Here is a 20,819-nt window from a genome sequence, read left to right as displayed (position 1 = left end):
ATTGTAAAGTGGTTGTTCCACTGGATATCATAAGGTGAATGCACCAATTTGTAAGTCGCTCTGGATAAGAGCGTCTGCTAAATGACTTAAATGTAAATGTAAATAAGGCCTTGGTCAGGGAGGTGACCAAGAACCCGATGGTCACTCTGACAGAGCTCCAGAGTTTGTCTGTGGAGATGGGAGAACCTTCCAGAAGGACAACCATCTCTGCAGCACTTCACCAATCAGGCCTTTATGGTAGAGTGGCCAGATGGAAGCCACTCCTCAGTAAAAGGAAAATGACAGCCCACTTGGAGTTTTCCAAAAGGCACCTAAAGGACTCTGACCATGAGAATCAAGATTTTCTGGTCTGATGAAACCAAGATTGAACTCGTTGGCCTGAATGTCAAGCGTCACATATGGAGGAAACCTGTGACCATCCCTTAGGTGAAGCATGGTGGTGGCAGAATCTTGCTGTGGGGATGTTTTTCAGCGGCAGAGACTGGGAGACTAGTCAGGATCGAAGTAAAGATGAATGGAGCAAAGTACAGAGAGATCCTTGATAAAAACCTGCTCCAGAGCGCTCAGGACCTCAGATTGGGGTGAATGTTCACCTTCCAACAGGACAACAACCCTAAGCACACAGCCAAGACAATGCAGGAGTGGCTTCGGGACAAGTTTTTGAATGTCCTTGAGTGGCCCAGCCAGAGCCCGGACTTGAACCCAATTGAACATCTCTGGAGAGACCTGAAAATAGCTGTGCAGCGATGCTCCCCTTCCAACCCGACAAAGCTTCAGAGGATCTGCAGAGAAGAATAGGAGAAACTCCCCAAATACAGGTGTGACAAGCTTGTAGCGTCAAACCCAAGAAGACTCAAGGCTGTAATCGCTGCCAAAGGTGCTTCAACAAAGTACTGAGAAAAGGGTCTGAATACTTATGTAAATGTGATATTTCACTTTTTTTTAAAATCCATTTTAGATTAAGGCTGTAACGTAACAAAATGTGGAAAAATTCAAGGGGTCTGAATACTTTCCGAATGGCGTCATTGCCAAAATCCTGAACTATCCTTTTAAAGAGCTTTCGGAGCCTCTAAAGATGGGAGGCATTACAGGTTTATGGGTTGACAAGGGATTGACTGCTTATTCCAGGTATTAAATGTATAGTGTGTTAGTTGCCTTTGCTAATATAAACAGTGCCCCTGAAGGGAGTAACAGATATGAGTGCCAACAGTGTTTTCTGATTTCAATGTCATCACAATGAATTCAGGTGACTCTGCCCAGACTGGGTGAAAACATGCTTTGGTGATGACATTTCGCTTCCTTATGTTGGAAAATACATTTTACCAAGACATTTTTAATGTTCTGAATTGTTCAGCGGGGTCTTTCTCTAACAAATCATTAACATTATATCTAAAAAGTAGGATTTCTTAACCTAATACACCCGACAATATGCACCGAGCTTTGTTCACAGAGCAGTGCAGCTTTATCACCAAAACTTTTTAGGATTTTACATTTTGTGTTCGTCGTCTTCAAAGTTGTTTCCGCGGGTCGCAAATAGTTAAATTAGCATGAAATGAGCTGAATTAAATGTAAAAGGCTTTGAAAATAAAAAGCTTGGGGTACGCTCATTGACATTTAACAGAGATACACATGTTTTTTTGTGAGAAAACTATGAAAAAGAACAGGAACTTTGCATTAATATGAACATCATATATTACAATATGAAAATACCACGTCATGTCTCAAAATGTATATCTATTCTACCTCTTTATTGTTTTATGTCCTCCGTATTTGAGAAGAAAGATGACAAGTTCAATGGTAAGCCTGTCCTGTAGCCTTAATTCTTTCCCAGCATCCAGCCTAGTTGACGTGATGCTATTTTCATGACCACTTTTTTTCTCTGGCCTCCATTGATTTAGTCGCCCTACTTCTGGCCATCCTACAAATCAAATCAAATTGGATTTGTCACATACACGTGTTTATCAGATGTTATTGCGGGTGTAGCGAAATGCTTGTGTTTCTAGCTCCAACAGTGCAGTAATATCTAACAAGTAATATCTAACAATACACACAATCTAAAGGAATGGAATTAAGAATATATAAATATTTGGATGAGCAATGTCAGAGCGGCATAGACTAAGATACGGCAGAATAGGATAGAATACAGTATATACATATGAGATGAGTAATGCAAAATATGTAAACATTATTCAATTGACTAGTGTTCCAATTTTTAAAGTGGCCAGGTATTTCAAGTCTATATATATATAGGGCAGCAGCCTCTAATGTGCTAGTGATGGCTATTTAATGGATGGCCTTGAGATTGAAGCTGTTTTTCAGTCTCTCGTTCCCAGCTGTACTGACCTCACCTTCTGGATGGTAGCGGTTGTGAACAGGCAGTGGCTCGTGGGGTTGTTGTCCTTGATGAGGGTAGAAACTCCAATAAGTTTTGAACAGGTTATTATAGGGACATGAGGTTTGGACCATTGATTTTCTTAGATGATTCTTAGATGATTCTTTACATGATTCTATATACAATTAAGATATTATTTTACCCATTGGTCAAGAGATGCAGTTTTTATTAATGGTCTCTCAACAGTAAGGGAGAGCCCCTTCCAACTTTCATACAGATCATTACATTTCTGACACTATTGCAGTGCAAAGACTTGTTGAACAGTTGATTCATTGGCCAAGAATCCATCTGAAGCCAGCTGGATCACTGACGAAGTTGGCAAGCCAAAGCCAGGATCAAAGGCAAAAGAGTTTGTTACACGTGTTGCCTTAATGAAGAGTAGACATTGTAATTGTTTCATTATCTTCTGAATAGGTAAGAGTAGACTCACTTTCTGTGGCTGCCAAGTCAAGTGGCAGCCCAAGAGCGCCCGTGACCTTGGCAGTGAATATAAATGAATGTCATCAGATGTGCAAAGCCATAATGGCCAAAAACAAAAAGGGGCCATTGAATAATGAAAGAGTATATAAGTGTACTCTACTGTCCTGACTAAATTGCATTATGTTGGTACATTTGCCAAAACAGATACTGATGATAAAATGTATATCTGGATATACGTTCGTACTCAGTCTGAACCTATTGAAGATATCAGGCCATGGTATAGATGGCCACTGTATCCATGTTGATATCTGAGGTACTTTGTCTGTACATTCAGAATTAAAAAAAATGGGTTATTCAAAGTTGAAAGGGTATTTATTGAGTTGCACAAGCACCGTAATTGTTCTTATGTAAGTTAATTTGTTAAAATAATAAATGTTTGCAGCTCTCAATGATCTAGTAGTGGCAGGGAGATATATTATTATAGTAGCAGTGAGCAGTGGACTGAGAGACGATTAGGGAATATAATGTATAACGTAAATCCTGTATAAATCCTTTGCAGACTGCACCATCCGCTTACATTACTGAACAAATGTACCTAAGACGACCAATGTAAAGAGCAATAGGCTAAGCGTTAGGTTAGACACCTCCATTTGGCTGGAGGATTAAGATGGAAAGCCTTTTAGAGGAAAGCTGGCCACATGAAATTCACTGTAGAGGTTTGCTTTGACCAGCTGACCCCCCCCCTTCAAACCCCACCCTTTGCAGCTCCTTCTGATTGCCACCCCTCCTGAACCTTCAACTACTTGTTGCCTGTCCCTGGCTAGCCAGAACACACATGGATCACCGAAATCAAGTATTCTCAGCTAACCCTTGTCCTTATTGAATGTATAGTGTGCCTGGAGGACACTTGGCCTTTCATACCTCAGGCATATTGAGCTGTTTAATCGTGTGGATTTGTCAACAGTTGTCGTTCTATGCGTCTCTGAGGCCACTAATCCTTTTGCTAGAGAGAACGACTTGAAATATCTGTGAGCTATGTTAGTACAGTAGACCAGAATAAAAGGCAGAAGGGAAAGAGGGTTTTATTTTCCCCTGTTCTAGTGCAGTGTGTATGACTCCACAGGTGCAGATATCAGGTTTTGGTGGTTGGAAATGGGGAGGAGGGAGTGGGATAGGTTTAGTGGGAGCTTTGCCGTCTGTATGGGCATAAGGTCATTGACATGTTTGCGTAGCACACAAATGCACAGCACAAGGAGCTATCTTTGGCCATGGCCATGGGTCACCTTGTCTGCTCTACACTAGCACCATGCATACGTGCTACAGATATTTTCATGTGAATATTGCCCATGAATGACAGCAGGCACTGCTGTCTGTTTAAGGAATTAGGAGCCTGCCAACGTGAGGTTATCACGTTATCATCGAACCATATGGAAAAATGTGCGAGGATCCCCCTGACGGCACAGTGAGCAGTTTGGTGATTGTCTAGCGTTCGTCTTGCATAGTTTTCTCATTTGATGGAAAAAGAGCATTCTTTATATTTTGAACATCGTGTGACAAAATGTGAAGTCACTGGGCTATATGGAACAGTTAGCATGTTGTATGTGCAGTGTAGTGTGGTGCAGGGATGTGTTAGCGAATCGCTAGCGGTTGTAGTTGGTGAGAAACAGCTTGATGTGTGTTTTCAGAGGGAGAAGAGTGGGAGAGGGTGCAGTTCAAAGTGAATGTGTTTGACTGTAGTGGAGGATCTGTCAGAGAAAATGAGAGGACATGCGCCGGAGGATGGAGCAGTGGTGACACAGATCCCTCACTCGTGCCTCTCAGGTGGGAGAGTCAGAGTGTATCGCCACTCCATGCCCATCTGTCACTATTGGCGCTGTTAGTATTACTTACTCTCTCTTTCTCTCCCAGGGATTTTGCTTCCATTGAAATCCTTGGGCAGGCCGCCTGAGCGATTAAAAAAGAAAAAAAAGGTTTTATGTTTTTTCAGGTCGTTTAAGTCCAAACTTAATTTTATTTTAATTCTCCATGGAGAAATTAGAGATTTTTTTTTCTAAGATTCAGCCAGGCCAAACAAGCCCCTTGCCACGGCCACCACTGAAGACCCTTTTTGATCCAGAAAAAAACCCTGTCTCCCTGTACACTCACCCCTTCTCTCAGCTGGGACAATGGAGGAAGCAAGCTACAGTATTTTTTCAGTAGAACTGAGTTAGGATGCATTTAGCATACAGTGGGAGTGATGCCAGTCTTTGGGTCGCCTGAATCTCCAACAGTATGATTCACCACATGGCTCACTGTAATCCCAGTGGATATTTTTGGACCGGATGCATTCTGAACCTTGACTCTACACTTGAGAGAAATTCATTTTTCAGATGGGCATTTTAAGTCTATACTTTACTGGAAAGACACTTACACAGATGTATTTTTTTCCTGCTGCATTACAATGCTTAGAGACTGTGACATTTAAACCAAAGCTATGAGGATATATCCACACAAATACATACTTCAGTGGCATTTAAATGTAATTGTCATTTCTATTCCAGGTTGTGACATTTTAACAAGAAATTTCACCTGGAAATCAAGTGGATCCAATTGTTTCTGGTAAGTTATTTATTTTTTGTCTAGACAGGAAATAATAATTATTTAAGAGGTTCGGAATATGAGAGAGATATAGTGCCTAAAGTATTCAGATCCATTGACTTTTTCCACATTTTGTTACGTTACAGCCTTATTCTAACATTGATTAAATTGTTTCCCTCATCAATCTACACACAATACCCCATAATGACAAAGCAAAACCAGGTTTTTAGACATTTGTGGAAATGTATAAAAAAATAAAAAAAATATCACATTTACGTAAGTACTCAGTCCTTTGTTGATGCACCTTTGGCAGCGATTACAGCATCAAGTCTTCTTGGGTATGACGCCACAAACTTGGCACACCCATATTTGCGGAGTTTCTCCCATTCTTCTCTGCAGATCCTCTCAAGCTCTGTCAGGTTGGATGGGGAGCGTTGCTGCACAACTATTTTCAGGTTTCTCCAGAGATGTTTGATCGGGTTCAAGTCCAGGCTCTGGCTGGGCCACTCAAGGACATTCAGAGACTTGTCCCCGAAGCCACTCCTGAGTTGTCTTGGCTGTGTGCTTCGGGTCATTGTCCCGTTGTCCTGTTGGAAGGTAAGTCTGAGGTCCTGAGTGCTCTGGAGCAGATTTTCATCAAGGATCTCTCTGTACTTTGCTCCATTCATCTTTGCCTCGATCCTAACTAGTCTCCCAGTCCCTGCTGCTGAAAAACATCCCCACAACATGATGCTGCCACCACCATGCTTCACCTTAGGGATGGTGCCAGGTTTCCTCCAGACATGATTCTTGGCATTCATGCCAAAGAGTTCAATCTTGCTTTCATCAGACCAGAGAATCTTGTTTCTCATGGTCTGAGAGCCTTTAGGTGCCTTTTGTCAAACTACAAGTGGGCTGTCATGTGCCTTTTACCGAGGAGTGGCAACTGTCTGGCCACTCTACCATAAAGGCCTGATTGGACTTTTATCTCCCTCACTAATGTTAAGCATCAGCTGTCAGAGCAGCTTACCGATCATTGTACCTGTACACAGCCCATCTGTAAATAGCCCACCCAACTACCTCATCCCCATATTGTTATTTATTTTTTTGCTCCTTTGCAGCCCAGTATCTCTACTTGCACATCGTCTTCTGCACATCATCTTCTGCACATCTATCACTTCAGTGTTAATGCTAAATTGTAATTATTTCACCACTATGGCCTATTTATTGCCTTACCTCCCTAATCTTACTACATTTGCACACACTGTATATCGATTTTTCTATTGTGTTATTGACTGTACGTTTGTTTATTCCATGTGTAACTCTGTGTTGTTTGTGTCACACTGCTTTGCTTTATCTTGGCCAGGTCGCAGTTGTAAATGATAACTTGTTCTCAACTGGCCTACCTGGTTAAATAAAGGTGAAATAATAAAAATAAAATTGGTGGAGTGCTGCAGAGATGGTTGTCCTTCTGGAAGGTTCTCCCATCTCTACAGAGGAAATCTAGAGCTCTGTCAGAGTGACCATCAGGTTCTTGGTCACCTCCCTGACCAAGGCCCTTCTCCCCTGATTGCTCAGTTTGGCCGGGCAGCCAGCTCTAAGAAGAGTCTTGGTGGTTCCTAACATCTTCCATTCAAGAATGATAGAGGTCGCTGTGTTCCTGGGGACCTTCAATGCTGCAGAAATGTTTTGGTACCCTTCCCCAGATCTGTGCCTCGACACAATCCTGTCTCGGAGCTCTACAGACAATTCCTTCAACCTCATGGCTTGGTTCTTGATCCAACATGCACTGTCAACTGTGGTACATTATACAGACAGTTGTGTGCCTTTCCAAATCATGTCCAATCAATTGAACTTACCACAGGTGGACTCCAATCAAGTTTTAGAAACATCTCAAGGATGATCAATGGAAACAGGATGCACCTGAGCTCAATTTCGTGTCTCATAGCAAAGTGGTTGAATACTTATGTAAATAAGGTATTTCTGTTTTTTATCTTTTATAGATTTGCAAACATTTCTAAAAAACAGTTTTTGCTTTGTCATTATGGGGTATTGTGTGTAGATTGCCGAGGATTTAATTTAATTTAATCCATTTTAGAATAAGGCTGTAATGTAACAAAATGTGGAAATAGTCAAGAGGTCCGAATATTTTCCAAAAGCACTGTATATTGGTAATACACCTCTAATATATGTTTTGGTTGCAGTGTACTTAAAGTATTATTGCCATATGAAATTTGGTTGATCTGTGCATGCAGAGCAAGTGGTTACAATGATGAAGGTTCTGAGTAGTGTAGGATCAACAGTGCAATGCTATAATGTTAGGTTGCAGAGCAGGATCAACAGTGCAATGCTATAATGTTAGGTTGCAGAGCAGGATCAACAGTGCAATGCTATAATGTTAGGTTGCAGTGTCGGATCAACAGTGCAATGCTATAATGTTAGGTTGCAGTGTCGGATCAACAGTGCAATGCTATAATGTTAGGTTGCAGTGTCGGATCAACAGTGCAATGCTATAATGTTAGGTTGCAGTGTCGGATCAACAGTGCAATGCTATAATGTTAGGTTGCGGTGAGGCAAAGCAGTGGGTGCTGTTGACTAGTTTTGTGGTTTTATTTGTCAGCTCCGTCATTGAACAGAGGGAAGTGGTTGGCTTGTCTGCCTCTCCCCAAAGTCAGCAGTCCAGGAAATACCTCAACAAAGTATTAGAGAAAGAAATATGGGTCAACCAGAGAGCACCAGATGAAGAGTAAACTGTTGGTTGGTAGATGGAGTGTTTACGGTGTAGCGTTGAGTCATTTTACTCTTTGTTATGATAGCTTCACTTTCACGGCTCTATTTTTATTGTAACCTGAGCTGATTGGCTGGGATGGTCCGGGGTCACGGTTAGTTCAAGATCATTTCGTTGAGGTTAACGTCTGGAGATGGGGCCTAGTAAGCCACAGAATGGTGATGGAAGGACAATGACTGCTTTGTTTAGTCTACAAACCCATGGGAGGTATGGCGTCAATTGCACCTAATCTGCTATTTCATATTGACACAGTACACACGGTGCTTTAACATGAAGCACAATGACAGATGACGCTATGCTTCTCCTCTGCTTACAACCAATTTACATGTTTTCACTTTCTTTTGGTTGCGGAGTAGGCTGTGTGACATGGGTCATAAAGAAGTTGGTTGAGTCCGTGAACCCAAGGTTTGCTAAGACACTGCAGTCGTCGAGTTCAAACGTAACTTTTGTTACCGCCGCAACTCCTGTTGCGACTAGACTAGCCCAGAAAAAGACAAACAACAGCAGCCTTTTAAGTGAAATGAAAGCTTGGGTCTGCTATGGGAAATATCAGAAACAATTGTATTAATGGAGATATTATCAAGTCTCTTTCATTCTATTTATAATGTCATGCAGACTAGATAGTATAATGCAAATATGATATTCTATTCTGTTAATCTCATATGGTCTCAGGCTGACATGGTATCTTTTTGATTGGACTTAAGTGTCAATGTTAAAGTCAATGTGTGAAACACATTACTTTATGGAAGTGGGGCATATGGGCAAGCAATACCCACCCTACCATGGGACTAGCTAGGGTTGCCCTGACACCACACCACCCGTCCTTTGAGGCCCTCTTCATAAGGGGCTTATGGGCTCTGGAACAGCTGCTGGTGCCTGGTTGTCATGGCAAGTGCCCTCCGCCAGAGCCTGGTATCCTTTCCCGTGGGGTAGTTGTTTGTTTTTCCACGTCAAAAGGAAGTTGTTTACTTCCATTCAGCCCTTTCCCCCTCTTTGAGAACATCCATAAGTTAAACTGAAGCTACAGCAATTTTTTTGTAATATTTTTTATTTAACTAGGCAAGTCAGTTAAGAACAAATTATTATTTACAGTGACGGCCTAGGAACAGTGGGTTAACTGCCTTGTTCAGGGGCTGAACGACAGATTTTTACCTTGTCAGCTCTGGGGATTCGATCCACCAACCTTTGGGTTACTGGCCCAACGCTCTAACCTCTAGGCTACCTACCGCCTTATATAGGCTAACAATTGCATGAGAATTTCTGCTACAACAGCATGTTTTTCTTGAATTGCAAATACTTAAAAGCTCTGTGGTCAGAATGAGGTCAAACACATTATTTTGGAGCCAGGCCCTCACCACTCATGCCCCCACACCTCATTTATTTTGAGGGGCCTTCAACCACTCATTGCTGACACTATAGCGCTCTGTCTCTCAAGGTAGAAACGTCCATGCTAGCTCACGAGATTGACAGCCATTAAAACCACAAAGGGGACACAGAGCAGGGACTGACAATCCCTTTGAATTGTTTTACATGAGCGGGCTGTGATAGCCTTGTCTCTGATAGCTCTGAAAAAGTGACAGAGGGAGAGTGAGGAGGAAATTGACACAGTCATTGTAGAGTGCTTGGTGGCCCTCATTTATCCAGGTGACTGACTGCAGTGTCTGGTTAGCGTAATTCACTAACAGGCTGGAGTTTTCCACCAGTGGCATGTAATTTGCATGAGTGGATTGCAGGTTGGTGAATGGTGTAGGGGTGGGTATTTGAAATTATTTCACTATTCAAAAAATATCATCATATTTTTGGAGATGTCCGGATAGTCGAAATACACATATTTAAAGGATTTTTTTTGTTTTGTTTGTTTATTACAATGGAGACTGTGCTTGTTTCAGAGGAGCAGAGGCCGGTGTGTGTGACAGTCTGTGTTAGGCACAGAGGGAGAAAGAGAGAGAGAAAGTAGGTTGTTGCTGCCATAGGTTATCTATCATACCATCTGGTAGTGCCTGTCTTGACTGCATCAAATCGTTGTAAAGAAGCTAGCCAGCTAGCTAACTAAAGTAGCGAAACTAAATTAGCCAAGTAGCTAGCTAAAGTAGCAAGGCTAATTGAGGCAATTTTTTTGCGCTCCCCGTAATTGTCTACAACAACTCCATTCATATGAAACAACAGCCTACCTGTTGGTTGATCATTGTAGCCTACTCCTTCTCATTTCGCCAACTTAATTCCATAATTGTTATTATATTTTACATTGATTAGAAATCTCCCACATGGAGCCTCAGCAGCTATGCAGCTATGACTGACCAACAATAACAACAAGCTACAGGTGTGTAAGTGTAACCGGTGTGAAATGCCTAGCTAGTTAACGGTGCTCGCTAAAAGCGTGTCAATCGGTGACGTCGCTCGCTCTGAGACCTTGAAGTATTTGTTTCCCTTGCTCTGCAATAGCCACGGTTTTTGTGGAGCGATAGGTAACGATGCTTCGTGGGAGGCAGTTGTTGTGTTCACAGAGTCCCTGGTTCGAGCCCATGTTGGGGTGAGGAGAGGGATGAAAGCAACACTGTTACATAGGCTACCGGTGCATATTTCTTATGGGAAACACACATAAAAACTTTTCATTGTTTAAATAGGCCTATCTTTTTATTTTTGTTAATGAATACTCTCCCAAATTATCGAATAAAGGTCTTCTGTCAATTTCCAACTGCATTATATCCTGACTGCTTCTAGATAGGCTGTAGCCCTACAAGCAACAGGGGTTGAATAGGCATTTTAAATAGGCATACAGGCATGTACAGTGCATTCAGAAAGTATTTAGACCCCTTGACTTTTTCCACATTTTGTTACGGTACAGCCTTTTTGTCATCAATCTACACACATAATGACAAAGCAAAAACTGGTTTTGAGAAGTTTTAGCAAATGTATAAAAAAAATAAACTCAAATATCACATTTACATAATTATTCAGACCCTTTACTCACTACTTTGTTGATGCACCTTTGGCAGCGATTACAGCATTGAGTCTTCTTGGGTATGACGCTACAAGCTTGGCACACCTGTATTTGGGGAGTTTCTCCCATTCTTCTCTGTAGATCCTCTGTCAGGTTGGATGGGGAGCATCGCTGCAGAGCTATTTTCAGGTCTCTCCAGAGATGTTCGATCGGATTCAAGTCCGGGCTCTGGCTGGGCCACTCAAGAACATTCAGAGACTTGTCCCGAAGCCACTCCTGCGTTGTCTTGGCTGTGTGCTTAGGGTCATTGTCCTGTTGGAAGGTGAACCTTCGCCCCAGTCTGAGGTCCTGAGCGCTCTGGAGCAGGTTTACATTTACATTTAAGTCATTTAGCAGACGCTCTTATCCAGAGCGACTTACAAATTGGTGCATTCACCTTATGATATCCAGTGGAACAACCACTTTACAATAGTGCATCTAAATCTTTTAAGGGGGGGGGGGGGGGGGTTAGAAGGATTACTTTATCCTATCCTAGGTATTCCTTAAAGAGGTGGGGTTTCAGGTGTCTCCGGAAGGTGGTGATTGACTCCGCTGACCTGGCGTCGTGAGGGAGTTTGTTCCACCATTGGGGTGCCAGAGCAGCGAACAGTTTTGACTGGGCTGAGCGGGAACTGTACTTCCTCAGAGGTAGGGAGGCGAGCAGGCCAGAGGTGGATGAACGCAGTGCCCTTGTTTGGGTGTAGGGCCTGATCAGAGCCTGAAGGTACGGAGGTGCCGTTCCCCTCACAGCTCCGTAGGCAAGCACCATGGTCTTGTAGCGGATGCGAGCTTCAACTGGAAGCCAGTGGAGAGAGCGGAGGAGCGGGGTGACGTGAGAGAACTTGGGAAGGTTGAACACCAGACGGGCTGCGGCGTTCTGGATGAGTTGTAGGGGTTTAATGGCACAGGCAGGGAGCCCAGCCAACAGCGAGTTGCAGTAATCCAGACGGGAGATGACAAGTGCCTGGATTAGGACCTGCGCCGCTTCCTGTGTGAGGCAGGGTCGTACTCTGCGAATGTTGTAGAGCATGAACCTACAGGAACGGGCCACCGCCTTGATGTTAGTTGAGAACGACAGGGTGTTGTCCAGGATCACGCCAAGGTTCTTAGCGCTCTGGGAGGAGGACACAATGGAGTTGTCAACCGTGATGGCGAGATCATGGAACGGGCAGTCCTTCCCCGGGAGGAAGAGCAGCTCCGTCTTGCCGAGGTTCAGCTTGAGGTGGTGATCCGTCATCCACACTGATATGTCTGCCAGACATGCAGAGATGCGATTCGCCACCTGGTTATCAGAAGGGGGAAAGGAGAAGATTAATTGTGTGTCGTCTGCATAGCAATGATAGGAGAGACCATGTGAGGATATGACAGAGCCAAGTGACTTGGTGTATAGCGAGAATAGGAGAGGGCCTAGAACAGAGCCCTGGGGGACACCAGTGGTGAGAGCACGTGGTGCGGAGACAGATTCTCGCCACGCCACCTGGTAGGAGCGACCTGTCAGGTAGGACGCAATCCAAGCGTGGGCCGCGCCGGAGATGCCCAACTCGGAGAGGGTGGAGAGGAGGATCTGATGGTTCACAGTATCAAAGGCAGCCGATAGGTCTAGAAGGATGAGAGCAGAGGAGAGAGAGTTAGCTTTAGCAGTGCGGAGCGCCTCCGTGACACAGAGAAGAGTAGTCTCAGTTGAATGACTAGTCTTGAAACCTGACTGATTTGGATCAAGAAGGTCATTCTGAGAGAGATAGCAGGAGAGCTGGCCAAGGACGGCACGTTCAAGAGTTTTGGAGAGAAAAGAAAGAAGGGATACTGGTCTGTAGTTGTTGACATCGGAGGGATCGAGTGTAGGTTTTTTCAGAAGGGGTGCAACTCTCGCTCTCTTGAAGACGGAAGGGACGTAGCCAGCGGTCAAGGATGAGTTGATGAGCGAGGTGAGGTAAGGGAGAAGGTCTCCTGAAATGGTCTGGAGAAGAGAGGAGGGGATAGGGTCAAGCGGGCAGGTTGTTGGGCGGCCGGCCGTCACAAGACGCGAGATTTCATCTGGAGAGAGAGGGGAGAAAGAGGTCAAAGCACAGGGTAGGGCAGTGTGAGCAGAACCAGCGGTGTCGTTTGACTTAGCAAACGAGGATCGGATGTCGTCGACCTTCTTTTCAAAATGGTTGACGAAGTCATCCGCAGAGAGGGAGGAGGGGGGGGGAGGGGGAGGAGGATTCAGGAGGGAGGAGAAGGTGGCAAAGAGCTTCCTAGGGTTAGAGGCAGATGCTTGGAATTTAGAGTGGTAGAAAGTGGCTTTAGCAGCAGAGACAGAAGAGGAAAATGTAGAGAGGAGGGAGTGAAAGGATGCCAGGTCCGCAGGGAGGCGAGTTCTCCTCCATTTCCGCTCGGCTGCCCGGAGCCCTGTTCTGTGAGCTCGCAATGAGTCGTCGAGCCACGGAGCAGGAGGGGAGGACCGAGCCGGCCTGGAGGATAGGGGACATAGAGAGTCAAAGGATGCAGAAAGGGAGGAGAGGAGGGTTGAGGAGGCAGAATCAGGAGATAGGTTGGAGAAGGTTTTAGCAGAGGGAAGAGATGATAGGATGGAAGAGGAGAGAGTAGCGGGGGAGAGAGAGCGAAGGTTGGGACGGCGCGATACCATCCGAGTAGGGGCAGAGTGGGAAGTGTTGGATGAGAGCGAGAGGGAAAAGGATACAAGGTAGTGGTCGGAGACTTGGAGGGGAGTTGCAATGAGATTAGTGGAAGAACAGCATCTAGTAAAGATGAGGTCAAGCGTATTGCCTGCCTTGTGAGTAGGGGGGGAAGGTGAGAGGGTGAGGTCAAAAGAGGAGAGGAGTGGAAAGAAGGAGGCAGAGAGGAATGAGTCAAAGGTAGACGTGGGGAGGTTAAAGTCACCCAGAACTGTGAGAGGTGAGCCATCCTCAGGAAAGGAACTTATCAAGGCGTCAAGCTCATTGATGAACTCTCCAAGGGAACCTGGAGGGCGATAAATGATAAGGATGTTAAGCTTGAAAGGGCTGGTAACTGTGACAGCATGGAATTCAAAGGAGGCGATAGACAGATGGGTCAGGGGAGAAAGAGAGAATGTCCACTTGGGAGAGATGAGGATCCCAGTGCCACCACCCCGCTGACCAGAAGCTCTCGGGGTGTGCGAGAACACGTGGGCAGACGAGGAGAGAGCAGTAGGAGTAGCAGTGTTATCTGTGGTAATCCATGTTTCCGTCAGTGCCAAGAAGTCGAGGGACTGGAGGGAAGCATAGGCTGGGATGAACTCTGCCTTGTTGGCCGCAGATCGGCAGTTCCAGAGGCTGCCGGAGACCTGGAACTCCACGTGGGTCGTGCGCGCTGGGACCACCAGGTTAGAGTGGCAGCGGCCACGCGGTGTGAAGTGTTTGTATGGTCTGTGCAGAGAGGAGAGAACAGGGACAGACAGACACATAGTTGACAGGCTACAGAAGAGGCTACGCTAATGCAAAGGAGATTGGAATGACAAGTGGACTACACGTCTCGAATGTTCAGAAAGTTAAGCTTACGTTGCAAAAATCTTATTGACTAAAATGATTAAAATGATACAGTACTGCTGGCTGGTGAAGTAGGCTAGCTAGCAGTGGCTGCGTTGTTGACTTTGTTTGAAAGTGTTGCTGGCTAGGTAGCCTCGATAACCTTGATAATTACTCTAAACTACACAATTATCTTAGATACAAAGACAGCAAAGACAACTATGTAGCTAGCTAACACTACACTAATCAAATCGTTCCGTTGTAATGTTTCGGTAGAAGTTGGCTAGCTGGCTAGCTAGCAGTGTTGACAACGTTAGGACGACGAAAATAGCTGGCTAGCTGACTTTGTTTGAAAGTGTAGCTGGCTAGGTAACCTCGATAACTGGCTAGATAATTACTCTAAACTACACAATTATCTTAGATACAAAGACAGCAAAGACAACTATGTAGCTAGCTAACACTACACTAATCAAATCGTTCCGTTGTAATGTTTCGGTAGAAGTTGGCTAGCTGGCTAGCTAGCAGTGTTGACAACGTTAGAAGGACGAAAATAGCTGGCTAGCTAACCTCGATAATTACTCTAAACTACACAATTATCTTTGATACAAAGACGGCTATGTAGCTAGCTAAGAAAAAAAATGCTAAGATCAAACAAATCAAACCTTCAGTTGTACATCTTGGCAGTCAATATTTACACATTTACATTTTACCAATTTGAAATGAAGTGCCGGATGATGTCTAAATGACAAGCAATACATTCTCCCTGCCAAGCGTCGACTCCGGCCCGCATACATCAAGGATCAAGGATCTCTCCGTTCATCTTTCCTTCGATCCTGACTAGTCTCCCAGTCCCTGCCGCTGAAAAACATCCCCACAGCATGATGCTGCCACCACCATGCTTCACTGTAGGGATGTTACCAGGTTTCCTCCAGATGTGATGCTTGGCATTCAGGCCATAAAGTTCAATCTTGCTTTCATCAGACCAGAGAGTCTTGTTTCTCATGGTCTGAGAGTCCTTTAGGTGCCTTTTGGCAAACTCCAAGTTGGTTGTCATGTGCCTTTAACTGAGCAGTGGCTTCCGTCTGGCCACTCTACCATAAAGGCCTGATTGTTGGAGTGCTCTAGAGATGGTTGTCCTTCTGGAAGGTTCCTCCATCTCCACAGAGGATGAAGACAGCTTGTCTGTCTGTCGAAACATTGGTTATGAGCTCCTAGAGTGTTCTACTCAGATGATCTTATCCAGAGTAATTAGGGTTAAGTGCCTAGCTCAAGGGCACATCGGCAGATTTTTTTACCTAGACGTCTCGGGATTTGAACCATCAACCTTATGGTTACTGTCCCAACGCTCTTAAACATTAGTCTACCTTCCGCCCCATCCATCATCCAACGGTAATTCTTGACAATGTGGAGCATTTCCAAAAGGTCATTATTAATATCTCTTTGAAAGATGAATAGTTCCAGTCATACAGCATGAACAATAGCGCTATTTTGTTCGGCTGACAAAGTAAATAAAAAAAAAAAGAGAAATTTGCCTTCTGGCGCTTTACAAAATAATGTAGTGTACCTCAAAGATATGCTGGCGGAAACTATAACCTGGTTTGTTATGCTAATCAAGACTGGTCTCGTCTCGTGGTTGTTGGTCATGGCGAGTTTTTATTTATTTATTTATTAAACATTATTTATTAACCATAAATCACTTTTTGTTGCACAATTGTATACATTGAATTTGTCATATTTTTCACATTCCAACAATTCTTCCTAATGTTCAATAAGAACCGACACCAACAAAGTTGCTCTGCGTAAAAACACGTCTCACTCTGGATGGATGTATGGGAACGTTTTTTCTCTCTCTCTCTCTTTCTCTCTCTCTTTCATTCCCCTCCGGCGGTGTCCGTTGAAGTAAAACAAAAAACAGGTGCAGCCGGGGAGGGAGTGATATGAACTTGAGACCCTGCTCAAACAGTCGGGCGACCACGCTATACAATCAGTCTAGTCTTGTCTTTGAACAGAATAAAAGGAACTGTTTGGAGAGTGGGACCTGGTTGGACCACTCTGCTTTCAGTGTCCCTACTCCCGATTGTGATGTGTGTTTTCCTTTTGACTTTGTGTGGGCTCAGCCTTATAGGATTAGAGATAAGGATATCATAGCATGGATAAGTACGTATTGTGTGTAGCTGAGGACAAAAGAGGGTCGTTGCTGTTTAACAGTGAATCTTTATAAGTAACACTCTCTGTAGATAAGTAATACAGTAAGTCTGGAAATAATCAGGGAAGAACTGGGTAATTTTACCCTGAGATGTAAGAACATGCTGGCTCACTCTCTCTCTCTGTGTGTGTGTGTGTGTGTGTGTGTGTGTGTGTGTGTGTGTGTGTGTGTGTGTGTGTGTGTGTGTGTGTGTGTGTGTGTGTGTGTGTGTGTGTGTGTGTGTGTGTGTGTGTGTGTGTGTGTGTGTGTGTGTGTGTGTGTGTGTGTGTGAGGGATTGAGGGCTCGGTGAAACACTTTGTTCCTTGCTTGAGTAATAATGAAAAGTGCAGTGATGGTGCAAAGAGCTGGTCTTGATTTCAAAAGCTTGATTCCACCAAGAAAAGACACATTGTGGTCAGGGTCACTTTGGGCTATTTTGTACAGCTAGGATAGCCATAATTAACGTGTTTGTTGCGTCCAAACTGCAATAAACAGAGTCACAAACCTTTGTATACAGTGTACACCGCTGTAATCAAGACCAGACTAGTAACCCAAGTTAAGAGAAAGCAGGGGGAAAAAATAAAGAAAAAGAGGGAGGGGGAGGGAAGAGATAAGGACGTATGTGGCAACTGGAGGCTAGCGGTGGGCATCGTTAGCTAGCTAGTTTAGAGAGGGCATTCCGTGTCTTTTGTTGACAGCCACAAGTATTCCGCTTTCTCAGCCTCCCTCCAACACGCTCACCACACAAATGAGCTGTGGAACCCTCCAGTAAACAGGGTTGCTATAGGTCACAGCGCCGCAAGAAGAATAGAGGGAAGCGCTTTAATTCACACACAGAGGGAGGAAGGAGAGAGAGAGGCCGCGCTAACACACAGGGTCACTCACACATCTAGTAACCCGTATGGTATGCACACAGAGGTCCGTCGGTTAATAGTTTCTGTTTGGAGTTGTTACGAGCATGTGGGATAGGTTTTCTGTATATCCAGGCAAAGCCATGGGAGGGAACGACTCATTTGGCACAGTGGATACACTCAACCACATGCATAACACAGGCAGATGAACACGTAAAAGCACACACACAAGACACAGCATCCTATTTTACCTAACCTTAAGCCTAACCCTTGCCCTAACCCAAACATTAACCCCTAAACATAACCCTTAACTCCAATACTAATTGTAATCCTAACCCTAAAATAGGGTTATAACCCTAACCCTTTTGTCCTCATGGAGACCTGGGAAATGTTCCCCAGGAGGGAGAATCTTCCTTGTTTTACTATCTATTTGGGGACTTTTGCACACACACACACACACACACACACACACACACACACACACACACACACACACACACACACACACACACATACACACATACACACATACACACACACACACACACACACACACACACACACACACACACACACTATCCTTGAGGGGACCAAACAAAAACCTATTTTCCCTAACCCTCAGTCAAGGAGAGAAGAGCTGCTTTCTCCAACCTCTAATTGTTTTCTAACTGGATGGGATTAGCAGCACTTCTTCTGTTTCTTCACAGAGGACCTTCTGCACTTTGGGCCAGTTTTGCCGTCACCTTTATTTACTTTGAGTTTCTTTGTAGATAGATTTTTTATTCTTCCCGTCTCTGCTACCTGAGGAGTCCGAGAAGGACGAAACGCGTTGCAGCTCTACTCCCCTTCTGTGCCTCTGCCGATGTGATAGCCATAAGGTAGACGGGTGCTTGCCCTGAGTTTTTTTCTTTTTGGCTTGTTGTGTTTTTCCATTTCCCTGCTTTTTCTCTTTTCTCCTCTCCTCTACTTACTCACCTTCCTTCCCACTTGTTCCACTCAGCCACACAGACATGTGCAGACATGTGCAGACACAGGAAAGGCAATGTTTTGGACCTAAGGGGCCACGTTGTGTGTGTGTGGGTGTGTGGGCGCACTGCGTGGTCAGTCTGTTGCTCCTCGTCGCCCCAGTCTCCCTCGGTCAACGTGGTGATGCAGAGGAACGTAGCTGCGGGCTGAGTTTCAAGGAGCTCGGGCTTAGGTTGCGGCGAGGGAGGGGCCACCCGACGGATAGCTAGACAGACACGCACACAAGGGCTTGCGGGCTCAGTGGCTCGCTCTCATAGCAGGCAGGGGGCATAACAATGGTGCAGCTCTCCATCTGACCTTTCTGGGTGGGTATATAAATCTGGACTGGAACAATGGGGGGCCGAATAGTCCACGCTTGGGCTCTCATTCTCCGGTGTGTTGACGGTCAAGCGGAGTGCCACTGATTCATGCATGGATCATAGCAGGGATGCATCTAACAGTCGAAGCAAGAAAAAAAAAAGCCAGACACTGAAGTCACCTGTCAGAGGCGCCGGTTGCGCGGCCAACTGCTGCTTTCGCCTGATGACCCTCCTTCGCAACCGTAGCTGACCTTTTGGAAGGAAGGACATAACGGCCTCTGTGAGGGTTCTCTCCCTGTTACTGTCGGCGCCCTCGCATGTCTCCCGTTCTTCTTTGCCTGAACTCTAGCCTTAACCTTACTGGGGTGGGGTGCCTCACCTTAACCTTTGGGGTGGGGTGCCTCACCTTAACCTTTGAGGTGGTGCTTAACCCTAATCTTCTATGCTGGCCTGTGTTCCCTGAGGCTTGTGCGTGTGGGTCAGGGTTCCTCATCCTGCCTGTCACAAAGCGGAGTGCATTTTCCCAGGGGTTCATGCATTGTCATTGTAAGGTGCATCTACCACTCTGAGCTTTGTTCCTAATACCTAACCCTAACTTTAACCCTTAACCCTAACTCCTCAACCTATCCCCTAACCCTAATTCTAACCCTAACCCATTGTAAATCTAACCCCTAAGTCTAAAATAGCATTTTTGCTTGTGGGGACCGGCAAATTTTCCTTGTTTTACTATCCTTGTTAGGACTTCTGGTCCCTACAAGGATAGTAAAACCAAAATCACACATCCGTATTTATTTTCCCCGCACACAGGTAGGGGAGAGATGAATGGATAACCTAACGTTGGTATTTGGAAGTGTTCCAGATCAGTCAGCCATGTTCTGCACCTTCTCATTAAACGTAGACCTTTGTCACCGTGGGTCTAGTATCCTTTATTCATGATCCTTTATCCATTCCACCTTCCTGCCAGAGCCCGCTACAAAGGAGGACAGGTCCATGGTTAATGATGTTCCTGTAGATCCTGGACCCCCCTCACTCGCTCTTCCGCCCTCTCTTTCTGCCCATGCATGCCTCTGCCTGCCAGCTCCGGTGTGTTATCATCATTGCATAACCCTTCAGCCAATAAAGTGCCCCACGTGCCTTTTGGCAAAGCACCTCATTGAATCCCTGCCAAGGTTAGCCGGGTGCAAAGTGTGCCACTGTCGGTGCCACACCCCTGAGAGTGAGTGTGTGTCCCTTGCTGCTGATTCAGGATGTGTGTGTGTGTGTGTGGTTGTCCTGCTACAGCAGGGATCATCAACTAGACGCAGGCCGATTCTTTTCTTGAGCGGATGGTCAGGGGGCCAGAAGATCATCACAAATGATTTGTAGACTGCAAGTTGACCGCACGGAGCCCAAATAGATATAATATTTGACTAAAACGTAATAATTTCAAGCCTTCCTTACATCCGTATACAATCACATATATCTTACTTTAAAATCACTTGGAGCTGATTTGCTTTTCTTTCACAAACTAGGACATTTCTAAGTGACCCCAAACTTTTGAACGGTTGTGTGTGTATGTGTGTGTGTGTGTATATATATATATATACACACACACAGTGGGGAGAACAAGTATTTGATAACCTGCAAAATCGGCAGTGTTTCCTACTTACAAAGCATGTAGAGGTCTGTAATTTTTTATCATAGGTACACTTCAACTGTAAGAGACGGAACCTAAAACAAAAATCCAGAAAATCACATTGTATGATTTTTAAGTAATTTAATTTGCATTTTATTGCATGACATAAGTATTTGATCACCTACCAACCAGTAAGAATTCCGGCTCTCACAGACCTG

The 20,819-nt window shown here is 44.7% G+C and overlaps 1 protein-coding gene across 1 annotated transcript in view; it reads left to right on the top strand.

The window, feature by feature from the left end:
- Positions 1-20,819, top strand: part of LOC120046190 (thyroid hormone receptor alpha-like) — a 186,016-nt gene that overhangs the window by 24,928 nt on the left and 140,269 nt on the right. The window contains exon 2 of the mRNA XM_038991216.1: positions 5,353-5,410. The gene's annotated coding sequence lies outside the window, so the exon portion shown is untranslated. The remainder of the gene's footprint in view (positions 1-5,352; positions 5,411-20,819) is intronic.

The sequence above is a fragment of the Salvelinus namaycush genome, chromosome 4, assembly GCF_016432855.1.
Source record: "Salvelinus namaycush isolate Seneca chromosome 4, SaNama_1.0, whole genome shotgun sequence".
Classification (NCBI taxonomy): Eukaryota; Metazoa; Chordata; class Actinopteri; order Salmoniformes; family Salmonidae; genus Salvelinus; species Salvelinus namaycush.
This window is presented reverse-complemented; position numbering and strand designations above follow the sequence as displayed.